The sequence below is a fragment of the Bufo bufo genome, chromosome 4, assembly GCF_905171765.1.
Source record: "Bufo bufo chromosome 4, aBufBuf1.1, whole genome shotgun sequence".
NCBI lineage: Eukaryota > Metazoa > Chordata > Amphibia > Anura > Bufonidae > Bufo > Bufo bufo.
In genome coordinates, this window is record NC_053392.1 from 278606486 (window position 1) to 278618517 (window position 12032).

The following is a 12032-nucleotide window of genomic DNA, read 5'->3' on the forward strand; positions in this document are numbered from 1 at the left end:
AGTGTTGAATGTGGCATCTGAGAGATTAAATGATGGGGGGGCGCATGATCACTGTTTCCCGTTATTGCGTTCGCACAATACAATGGAAAGCGATCAGAATTTTTCTAAACATCTCTAGTCATCAGTATTAGGGCTCATGCACACAAACTTATTTTCTTTCTGTCTCTGTTCCATTTTTTGCGGCTCATATGTGGAACCATTGATTTCAATGAGACCGCAAAAAATGTGTGCATTCTGTATCCGTATGTCTGCAAGTCCGTTCCGCAAAAAAAAAAAAAATAGAACATGTCCTAGGGCTCATGCACATGACCGTATGTATTTTGCGATCAGCAAAACACAGATCCGCAAAAAAAAGGATGACGTCTGTGTGCATTCCGTAGTTTGCGGAATGGAACAGCTGGCCCCGAATAGTACTATTCTTGTCTGTAATGCGGACAATAATAGGACATGTTAATTTTTTTGCGGAACGGACGTATGGACATACAGAAACAGAATACAAACAGAGTAACTTCCGTTTATTTTTTGCAGACCCATCGAAATGAATGGTTCCGCATACGGTCCGCAAAAAAATAAAATAAACAGAATGGACACGGAAATAAAATACGTTCATGTGCGGGAGCCCTTATTCTTGTCCATTTTGCGGACAAGGACAGGCATTGTTACAATGGATCCGCCAAAAAACTGATGTAACATGGACCTCATGTGGATATCATCCTTTTTTTTTTTTTTTCGCGGATCCGTGTTTTGCAGACTGCCTTCTACGTACGGTCGTGTGAATGCACCTTAAACACACATTTTTCAGTACAACTATTTTGAAAAAAGTGAAAAAATATATCTAAGGACGATCAAAACTTATATCAATAGGGGGAAGGAAGCGGATTTTTTTGTTTTCAGGATCTCATTGTTAGGCATCCAATTCTTTCCCAGCCTGGAATGGCTGATAACAGAGAGCATCAGACTACCTTCAGCTCTAAATCTACTGTATGTAAGATAAACGAGTCTCCCTTTAATAGATGTGCCAGTGACAGCCTGGGTTGTACACCAGTGAGGCAGGCCTGCTATGGAGAGACGCTACCTGCCCTGCTGCCACTAAGAGGGGGCACTGCAATGTGCAATGTGCTGGTGGCCGTCCTGTCTGCTGCCGGCTGAGGGGGAGGATCACACTGTGAGACTAATAAGGACACAGCTCATTCTACCCTCTCCCACTCTTTGGGAGTCTGAATCCAGTTAAGTTCAGCCCTTGCAGCTTTTGGTTCATTTTCACTGTGGGATTTCCTCAGCCCTATATGAAAAGGTAAGACCCTATTAGCAGCCTGAATGTCACTTCTTTATCCTATGTCTCTGTAAAGTTTCTCCAGATCATTGCTATGATACACATTGTCATGTAGTAGGAGCTGTGCATTCAGAAGTCAACCATGACATCAGCCCTGGGGTCCCAGATTTAGGTGCATGCATGCATGATGGGCTGGGTGACAGCCGTTAATTGGGGGTCGTAAATGACAGAGGCCCAGATTGAGGCTTTTAATTGGCGATGAGGCTGGAGAGGAGAAGAAGTGTGGAGCAGTTCATTTGGCAAGGATAAAGGATTGGTGATGCCTGTTAGACATGGAAAGTGTTAACACATAGCGGATCCTAAGGTGCTGTCATCTTATCTATTGATCTTGATGTGTCTGAGCTCTCAAGTTCACATCTGATGTACTTGGGCTCAGCAATGATTAGTGGCAGGTCTGGGATAGGAATGACATGTCTTCTGGTTATTCTATGAGTCCCCAAATAACTGCATTCCATGTGAACTGTGATCTGTCACACAACATCATCACCTACAACTTCCTCCGGCTGGATATTCCAGGGAATTTCATGTATATGTGCTCTTATTTCACGTAGAAAACACATTATCTGTGTGTGCAGTGCCGTAGCAGAGAGTAATCTGTCAGTGAACTTTCCATTGTTATAATATAGGCTTACAATTGCTGGTTAACCTGGAATCCTATGGAAAATCTTTGGTAAGGCATTGTAATGCATTGATGCATGGTGCCTAATTGCAAACTCAACACTACTACATCTATAAAGACGGCGTGTACTATAACCGTGTCTCTTTTGTACATAAGAGGAGTAGAGATGAGTGAAACGATTTGATAGAATCAAAATTTGACCTGAATTTCTCGAAAAATTCTGTGCGCACTTTCGATTCAATTTCAATTTCTCAGCTTTTTTGGACGCATCAGACCAGAATCGAATTTTAGGAATTTCATTCATCTCTACATAGAAGATTTAACTTATCGTGAAATCACAATTTGATACGTTTTCTGTGATTGGCATACTCAGCTCTGCTACATCTGACAGTCTGACTCCTACTACTGTACTTGTTGCGATATTAATCATAGTTCGTATTTAGACGCACAAAAGCCGCAGAATTGTCAAGGATTACAAGTGATGCTAATGATTTTCTGCGTCTTTGATCTTGTCCCAAGAGAAAATCCAGTTGATCATTTCCTCCCAATGGGTCCCTCCTCAATTTCACATTTTCCAAATGTTTGGCTATTTTCCCATCCTCTTCACGTGCTAATCACTATTTATTGATGTCCGGCAGCAGCCAGCACATCGGCCTTTCTGCGCTGATTTAACACTTCAGCTCATGCCACAGTCCGACAGCCGTCCAGAACTTTTCTGATGACAGAACGGGCGATGCTGCTCCTTTTCAATTAACAACCTAAGAGCAGCCTCACATATATAGTACAATGTTGAAAAGGATAAGGAGGCTGGCAGAGTGCAGGGTGATGAGCGGGGCCCTGAGACCCGGGTAATCAGAGCATTATGTGATGGCACAGGATCCGGAACAGCCCTGCACATGTAGCCATTCCATCTGATACCACTAAAAGTCCCTGACTCCCAGCCAGAAGGTCCAGAAATTAGAAGTCACACGGCCTGTGCTGAACTGCAACTGAAAAAAGACCCTAATTCAGCTGTAATGATATTCCCTCACGCATCCTCCAGTAATGCTGTCATAATTTCACCAAAATTGAAGTGATTCGAGGTTTTGAAACAGGTTTTGCCTGTAAAAAGAGAAGTAAACGACAGTCTCATAAAAGAAACTATGTTAGACAGGTGGGGTTTTATTGCAGGAGCCAGTTTTGGTTAAAGGGATTTATTCCGGGTGGTCTGCAGAGTATTCGTGTGTCAGTATCTGGCTGTCAAAAAGCCATCCATATTGTACTCCCTTATATAATCAGCGCTTTACAGACATTAGCATTACTCACTGTGGAGCTCACAATCTAAGTTCCCTATTAGTGTTGAGCGAACTTCTGTTTTAAGTTCGACGTCTAAAGTTCGGCTTCCGGTTAGCGGAGAATCCCGATATGGATTCCGAATTCCGTTGTGGTCCGTGGTAGCGGAATCAATAATCGGCCATTATTGATTCCGCTACCACGGACCACAACAGAATTCGGAATCCATATCGGGATTCTCCACTAACCGGAAGCCGAACTTTAGACGCCGAACTTAAAACAGAAGTTCGCTCAACACTATTCCCTATCAGTAAGGCCTCATGCACACGACCGTTGTTGTGTTCCGTGTCTGTTGTTCCGTTTTCCGTGATTTTCTGCGGACCCATTGACTTTCAATGGGTCCGTTGAAAACTCGGATAATGCACCGTTTGTCATCCGCGTCCGTGATCCGTGTTTCCAGTCCGTCCAAAAAATATGACCTGTCCTATTTTTTTCACGGACAACGGTTCTCAGACCCATTCAAGTCAATAGGTCCATGAAAAAACACGGAGGCACACAAGATTGTCATCCGCGCGTCCGCGTCCGTTTTTTTCCTATCATTTGCAAGGCAAACTTGACTTAGATTTTTTTTTCACTTTTCATGTCTGGTGATCCTCCAAAAATCAAGGAAGACACACGGAAACAAAAACGGATCACGGAACAACGGAACAGCTTTTTGCGGACCGCAAAAAAATACTGTCGTGTGCATGAGGCCTTAGTCTTTAGAGGGTGGGAAACACAAGGAGAACATGCAAACTCCATGCAGATGTTGTTCTTAGTAGTGATGGATGAACATTGGCCGGCCCGTTTCAAATGTTCACAAACCGCGTGTTCGCAGCGGGCCCCATTCACTTTAATGGCAGGCGAACCTGAAAAACCTTCAGGTCATATTTGAAGCCACCAAATGGGGATCAATGGCAAAAATTCCCACAAAAAATATGTATTTTAATCAGGGGCCATTTTTATGCGTCTTAAAGAGAAACTCTCAAAAATGTGCCCTGCTGGAGCCTAGAAATGTGAGGTAGTCTACACTGTCGTGAGCTAGGCGAGTGCGCTTATTGGTCACGATCCCCCCTGCTGCGCTGAACGGCATGCCAAGAGTTCCATGGCAAATTGTGCCAGCTCTGGCCACAGGTCAAGCCTGCACACCCAGTAGTCCAGGGGTTCCTTGCTTCTCAGAGCGTCCACATCGGCCGTTAACCCAATGTAGTCGGACACCTATTGGTCTAGGCGTTCCCTGACGTTGGATCCAGAGGGCGGCTCTCGATGAGTTGGCTGCAAGAATGATTTCATATCCGAAGTCACCAACACATCTTCAAACCGCCCTCTTCTTGCAGGTGCGGTAGGGTTAGAACCCGTACCTGTTTCACTGTGGGTGAAAATTCCTCTGCCAGTGCCCGCAACAGCAGAATGCAGCATCTCTCGCAGCAAGGCCTGGAAATGCTGCATTCTGACAGCCCTCTGTGATGCTGGTAAAATATCCGCCATTTTGTGTTTGTACCGGGGGTCTAAGTATGTTGCCACCCAGTACTAGTCCTTGCCCTTCATGCTTTTTATACGGGGGTCCCTCTTCAATCACTGGAGCATGAAGGCCCCCATTTGCACTAAATTGGAAGTGGAGCGGCCTGGCTCCTGCTCATCGCCCAGGATAATTTCATTTCATTGCTCTGCCAGGCCTCTACTGCAACTGTCTTCAGTTCCTGCTTGTTCTTGGGGCATTTTCCCTTCAGTTTTGTCTTCAGCAAGTGAAATGCATGCTCAATCGGATTCAGGTCAGGTGATTGACTTTGCCATTGCATAACATTCCACTTCTTTCCCTTAAAAAACTCTTTGGTTGCTTTTGCAGTATTCTTTGGGTCATTGTCCATCTGCACTGTGAAGCGCCGTCCAATGAGTTCTGAAGCATTTGGCTGAATATGAGCAGATAATATTGCCCAATGCACTTCAGAATTCATCCTGCTGCTTTTGTCAGCAGTCACATCATCAATAAATACAAGAGAACCAGTTCCACTGGCAGCCATACATGCCCACGCCATGACACTACCACCACCATGCTTCACTGATGAGGTGGTATGCTTAGGATCATGAGCAGTTCCTTTCCTTCTCCATACTCTTCTCTTCCCATCACTCTGGTACAAGTTGATCTTGGTCTCATCTGTCCATAGGATGTTGTTCCAGAACTGTGAAGGCTTTTTTAGATGTCGTTTGGCAAACTCTAATATGGCCTTCCTGTTTTTGAGGCTCACCAATGGTTTACATATTGTGGTGAACCCTCTGTATTCACTCTGGTGAAGTCTTCTCTTGATTGTTGACTTTGACACACATACACCTACCTCCTGGAGAGTGTTCTTGATCTGGCCAACTGTTGTGAAGGGCGTTTTCTTCACCAGGGAAAGATTTCTTTGGTCATCCACCACAGTTGTTTTCGGTGGTCTTCCAGGTCTTTTGGTGTTGCTGAGCTCACCGGTGCGTTCCTTCTTTTTAGGAATGTTCCAAACAGTTGTTTTGGCCACGCCTAATGTTTTTGCTATCTCTCTGATGGGTTCATTTTGTTTTTTCAGCCTAATGATGGCTTGCTTCAGTGATGGTGACAGCTCTTTGGATCTCATCTTGAGAGTTGACAGCAACAGATTCCAAATGCAAATAGCACACTTGAAATTAACTCTGGACCTTTTATCTGCTCATTGTAATTGGGATAATCAGGGAATAACACACACCTGGCCATGGAACAGCTGAGAAGCCAATTGTCCCATTACTTTTGGTCCCTTAACAAGTGGGAGTCACATATGCAAACTGTTGTAATTCCTACACAGTTCACCTGATTTGTATGAAAATACCCTGAAATTAAAGCTGAGAGTCTGCAGTTAAAGTACATCTTGTTTGTTTAATTTCAAATCCATTGTGGTGGTGTATAGAGCCAAAAATGTTAGAATTCTGTTGATGTCCCAATATTTATGGACCTGACTGTATATTCACTTGCCGCTGAACGTGGCATTATAGCTCTGGGATGCCCTTCTGGGAGAAATATTTCCTTCCGGTGACCTTCCATTGCGGTGTGCCAATGGCCACAAATTTTCTAAAGGCCTCCAAGTCCACCAGTTTATATGGCAGTAGTTGGCGGGCTATCAGTTCCGACAAGCCAGTTGGCTTGCCGTTGGGCAAGAGGGTTATCCGGCGTCATCAACTTTTTACGCTCAAACATTTGGGCCACGGAAGCCTGCCTTGTGCCAGATGAACGCGACAACGGCATGGTGGAAGGTGGAGTGGAGGACGAATGGGAGGAGAAGAGGCATGACGTAGAGCGCCGGGAGTGTGGCTTTGTGGGTTCTGACGGCGATGCTCACACTGGGCTCGGTGATGGGAGGCCAGCTGCCTTCTTAAGGCAGTCGTCCCTAGGTGAGTGTTGGGCTTACTGCGACGTATACATTGACAGCACAGGCTGCAGATGGCAACACTATTATCAGCAGCTGCCACGTTAAAAAAAAAGCCCACACTGCATGGCAAACGTCCTGAACTTAGTCGTGCAGTGATTCGTTGCCAAATTCCCCGGGGTCGAGGACGTCTTGCGACAGGCAAGGGAAATCTGTGGCCATTTTAGATCTTACACGGCCATGGCTTGCCTTGCTGATGTTCAGCGGCGACACCACTTACCCGTCAGACGTCTGATTTGTGACTGCCCGTTGCGCTGGAACTCCACTTTGTATATGCTTGATAGGCTGCTCCAGCAGAAACGTGCCGTTAACGACTACCTGTATGAACTCTGCGGCAGGACAGGTTCTGGGGAGCTTGGTTTCTTTTCACCATGCCAGTGACTGCTCATGCGCGATGCATGCAAACTTCTGCGGCCATTTGATGAGATCACCAAACTAGTCAGTTGCAGCCAGGGCGCCATCAGTGACATCATACCTTACACCTTCTTTCTCGCGTGTGCATTGCGTCGTGTCATTGATCAAGCAATTGAGGAGCAGGAGCTGGAAGATGAGGAAGTCGCAATGCTGAATGAATTCCCAGGGTGGGATACTCCATCTGAGACAAGTCAGCAGGAGTCTGAAGAGGAGTTGGAGGAGGATGGTGGCTGGGGGGAGGAGAAGGAGGAGCAGGCTTTGAGGGAGAATTTAAACTTTTCGGGGATCCATGGTATTGTCCGTGGCTGGGGGGAGGAGACTGAGGACGACATTCTCCTGGGTGATGAACAGGAGCCAGGGCGCTCCCCCGCTTCCAATTTAGTGCAAATCGGGGCCTTCAGGCTCCAGTGTTTGAAGAGGGACCACCTTATAAAAAGCATAAAGGTCAAGGACCTGTACTGGGTGGCAACGTACTTAGACCCCCGTTACAATCACAAAATGGCAGACATGTTACCAGCATCACAGAGGGCTGCGAGAGATGCTGCATTCTGCTGTTGCGGGCACTGGCAGAGGAATTTCCTCCCACAGTGAAACAGGTGCGGGTACCAATCCTACCGTGCCTGCAAAAAGATGGCGGTTTGAATATGTGTTGGTCACTTTGGATATGAGCTCATTCTTGCAGCCAACAACATCGACAGCCGCCCTTCGGATCCAGCCTCAGGCAACGCCTAGACCGTCAGGTGTCCGACTACATTGTGTTAACGGCCGATGTGGACGCTCTGAGAAGCAAGGAACCCCTTGACTACTGGGTGTGCAGGCTTGACCTGTGTCCAAAGCTGGCAAAATTTGCCATGGAACTCTTGGCTTTCCCCTCGTCGAGTGTCCTGTCCGAAAGGACGTTCAGCGCAGCAGGGGGGATCGTGACCGATAAGCGCACTCGCCTAGCTCACGACAGTGTGGACTACCTCACATTTTTTTAAATGAATGAGGCATGGATCTCGGAGGAATTCAACACCTGTGATAACCATGTGTAATTGAATTTCCTCATGCCAGCCCACACATATCCGCCACCTTCCAGAACAAAGAATGGTCCTTGCCTTATGTATATACAGCGGCATAAAAGACCTTTTATGTCAGGTGAATGCCTAATTTTTGTGGCCGATTGTTACATATTTATCCTGTGACCACCAGGACCAGGTAGCGCTGTCAGTACATGGCAGCCTCCCCTCTCCGCCACGCTTCTCCGCTGTGTACTGGTGCTTATTCTGACACTAGGGTTGGGTTCACATACTATTTTTGCCATCAATTTAATGCATACCAAAAATATTTGCGTTAACACATGCCTCAGACTGATGCCGTATAGTGGCGTCCGTTCACCCATCCATTTCCATGGTAGAAAAGAATTTTTACGTTAACTTATGCATTTTTTTTCTGGACTCTGCAGGATACAAAAACGTGGAGTGCTGCACATTTGTATACATCAAACCGATAGGAAATAAACATTTTCTAGGCTCCAGCAGGGCACATTTTTGAGAGTTTCCCTTTAAGATGCATAAAAATGGCCCTTGATTAAAATACATTTTTTTTGGTGGGAATTTTTGCCAATGATCCCCCTCTGGTATATCACTGTACAATGTTGTGGGCCTGTTTGTGTACTTCTAGTAACTGTGTTCTGGCTGCAAATATGACCTGAAGGTTTTTCAGGTTCGCCTGCCATTAAAGTGAATGGGGCCCGCTGCGAACACGCAGTGCGCGAACATTTGTTTGCGAACGCGCTTTTGCGAATTGTCCCGGTCGATGTTTGTCCATCACTAGTCACAACCATTTTTGTGTGAATCGAAAAACTTTTCTTTTAGTTTTGGAGAGTTATGCCCTTTTTTAACTATTTTTGTTGAATTGCGTTCTTAAATCAAGCTCCTTTAGGCTTTCACCTCATTTTTTAAACTTCATTTTCTGCGCTACTATGTTTTGTATTTGCTCGAGTTATGATACATCTTTCTATGGCCTCCTGCACACGACCGTATTTTTTTGCGGTCCGCAAAAACGGGTCCCGTTTTTCCGTGATCCGTGACCGTTTTTTCGTCCGTGGGTCTTCCTTGATTTTTGGAGGATCCACGGACATGGAAAAAAAAGTCGTTTTGGTGTCCGCCTGGCCGCAAGTCAATGGGGACGGATCCGTTTGACGTTGACACAATATGGTGCAATTTCAAACGGATCCGTCCCCCATTGACTTTCAATGTAAAGTCAGGAGTTAATATACCATAGGATCTGAGTTTTCTCCAATCCGATGGTATATTTTAACTTGAAGCGTCCCCATCACCATGAGAACGCCTCTATGTTAGAATATACCGTCGGATTTGAGTTACATCGGGAAACTCAAATCCGACAGTATATTCTAACACAGAGGCGTTCCCATGGTGATGGGGACGCTTCAGGTTAGAATATACTAAAATAACTGTGTACATGACTGCCCCCTGCTGCCTGGCAGGTGCTGCCAGGCAGCAGGGGGCAGCCCCCCCCTGTAGTTAACTCATTGGTGGCCAGTGGTCCCCCCCTCCCTCCCCTGTAGTTAACTCGTTGGTGGCCAGTGGGCCCCCCCTCCCCTGTAGTTAACTCATTGGTGGCCAGTGGGCCCCCCCTCCCTCCCCTGTAGTTAACTCGTTGGTGGCCAGTGGGCCCCCCCTCCCTCCCCCCCTGTAGTTAACTCGTTGGTGGCCAGTGGGCCCCCCTCCCTCCCCTGTAGTTAACTCATTGGTGGCCAGTGGGCCCTCTCCCCTCCCTCCCCCTCTTAATTAAAATCTCCCCCCCTATCATTGGTGGCAGCGGAGAGTAACGATCGGAGTCCCAGTTTAATCGCTGGGGCTCCGATCGGTAACCATGGCAACCAGGACGCTACTGCAGTCCCGGTTGCCATGGTTACTTAGCAATTTGTAGAACCATTATACTTACCTGCGAGCTGCGATCTCTGTGTCCAGCCGGGAGCTCCTCCTACTGGTAAGTGACATGACCTGTCACTTACCAGTAGGAGGAGCTCCCGGCCGGACGCAGAGATCGCAGCTCGCAGGTAAGTATAATGGTTCTACAAATTGCTAAGTAACCATGGCAACCGGGACAGCAGTAGCGTCCTGGTTGCCATGGTTACCGATCGGAGCCCCAGCGATTAAACTGGGACTCCGATCGGTACTCTCCGCTGCCACCAATGATAGGGGGGGGGATTTTAATTAGGAGGGGAGGGAGGGGAGAGGGCCCACTGGCCACCAACGAGTTAACTACAGGGGAGGAAGGGGGGGCGGCCGCACTGGCCACCAACGAGTTAACTACAGGGGAGGGAGGGGGGGGCCCACTGGCCACCAACGAGTTAACTACAGGGGAGGGAGGGGGGCTCACTGGCCACCAACGAGTTAACTACAGGGGAGGGGGGGGGGGCGTCCGCACTGGCCACCAATGTGTTAACTACAGGGGGGGGCCCACTGGCCACCAATGAGTTAACTACAAGGGAGGGAGGGGAGGGGGCGGCCGCACTGGCCACCAATGTGTTAACTACAGGGGGGGGGGGGCAGGCAGCAGGGGGCCAGGCAGCAGGGGGCAGTCATGTACACAGTTCTTTTAGTATATTCTAACCTGAAGCGTCCCCATCACCATGGGGACGCCTCTGTGTTAGAATATACTGTCGGTTCTGAGTTTTCACGAAGTGAAAACTCAGCTATGAAAAAGCTTTTATACAGACGGATCTTCGGATCCGTCTGTATAAAAACTAACCTACGGCCACGGATCACGGACACGGATGCCAATCTTGTGTGCATCCGTGTTCTTTCACGGACCCATTGACTTGAATGGGTCCGTGAACCGTTGGCCGTGAAAAAAATAGGACAGGTCATATTTTTTTCACGGCCAGGAAACACGGATCACGGATGCGGCTGCAAAACGGTGCATTTTCCGATTTTTCCACGGACCCATTGAAAGTCAATGGGTCCGCGAAAAAAAACGGAAAACGGCACAACGGCCACGGGTGCACACAACGGTCGTGTGCAGGAGGCCTAAGTCACATCTATCTATCTATCTATCTTGAATGGGGCTGAGCTGCAACTAGGCCATGTGACCGATGTACAGTGATGTCACTGGCATAGGAAGAGGCTACAGTGCTCAAGGCCTCTTCTAACAGCTGATCAACGGGGGTCCTGGGTGTTGTGCCCCCACAGATCTGATACTAATGACCTATTCTGTGAATAAGTCATAAATATCTTTTTCTGGATAATCCCTTTAATGACTTTTTCAATGACTTTTTTTTTGTGATATGCTGTGACGTGATCTCACACTCAAGAACTGCACCATATAAAGTTAAACATATATTCTTGTTCTCTTGTGATGTGTAGCTACCATATATTGCTGAGCTACTTAAAGGGAACCTGTCACCTCAAATATGCATCTACACCCGCCAGCAGTACCTCATAGTAGCCCGCAGGCTATTAATAATCAAATATTTCATCGTGTTGTCCGATGCTGCATAAGTTAAAAAAACGCAGTTTCATTCTCCATCAGCACTATAGTGGCTGCCAGCTTGAAGTCAAGGGTGCAGCGGCCTCCTTGTTTCAAGTCAAGGTAACCACGCTCCCTACCCGTCTTCTCTTGCCTGAGAGTGACAGCCTGCAGTGCGGCTGCGATTCCCCAAGTCTCGCGCATGCACGGTGCGCTCTGTAGTAATGCGCTATCCCATCTCCTGCTGCCGCTGTAAGCCAGGTTTCAGCAGCGCAATGCGCAAGCGCGAGACTTGGGGAATCGCGGCCGCACTGCAGGCTGTCACTCTCAGACAAAAAGGGATGGTTAGGGGGCGTGGTTACCTTGACTTGAAGCAAGGAGGCCGCTGCCCCCTTGACTTTAAGCTGGCCGGCACTATAGTGCTGATGGAAAATAAAACCGCGTTTTA

The 12032-nt window shown here is 47.4% G+C and overlaps 1 protein-coding gene across 1 annotated transcript in view; it reads left to right on the forward strand.

Annotated features, from left to right (window-relative positions):
- The first annotated feature begins 1242 nt into the window (after nucleotides 1-1242).
- The window catches only part of LOC120998111 (collagen alpha-1(XIX) chain-like), an 861475-nt gene continuing 850685 nt past the window's right edge, over nucleotides 1243-12032 (forward strand). The window contains exon 1 of the mRNA XM_040428630.1: nucleotides 1243-1294. The gene's annotated coding sequence lies outside the window, so the exon portion shown is untranslated. The remainder of the gene's footprint in view (nucleotides 1295-12032) is intronic.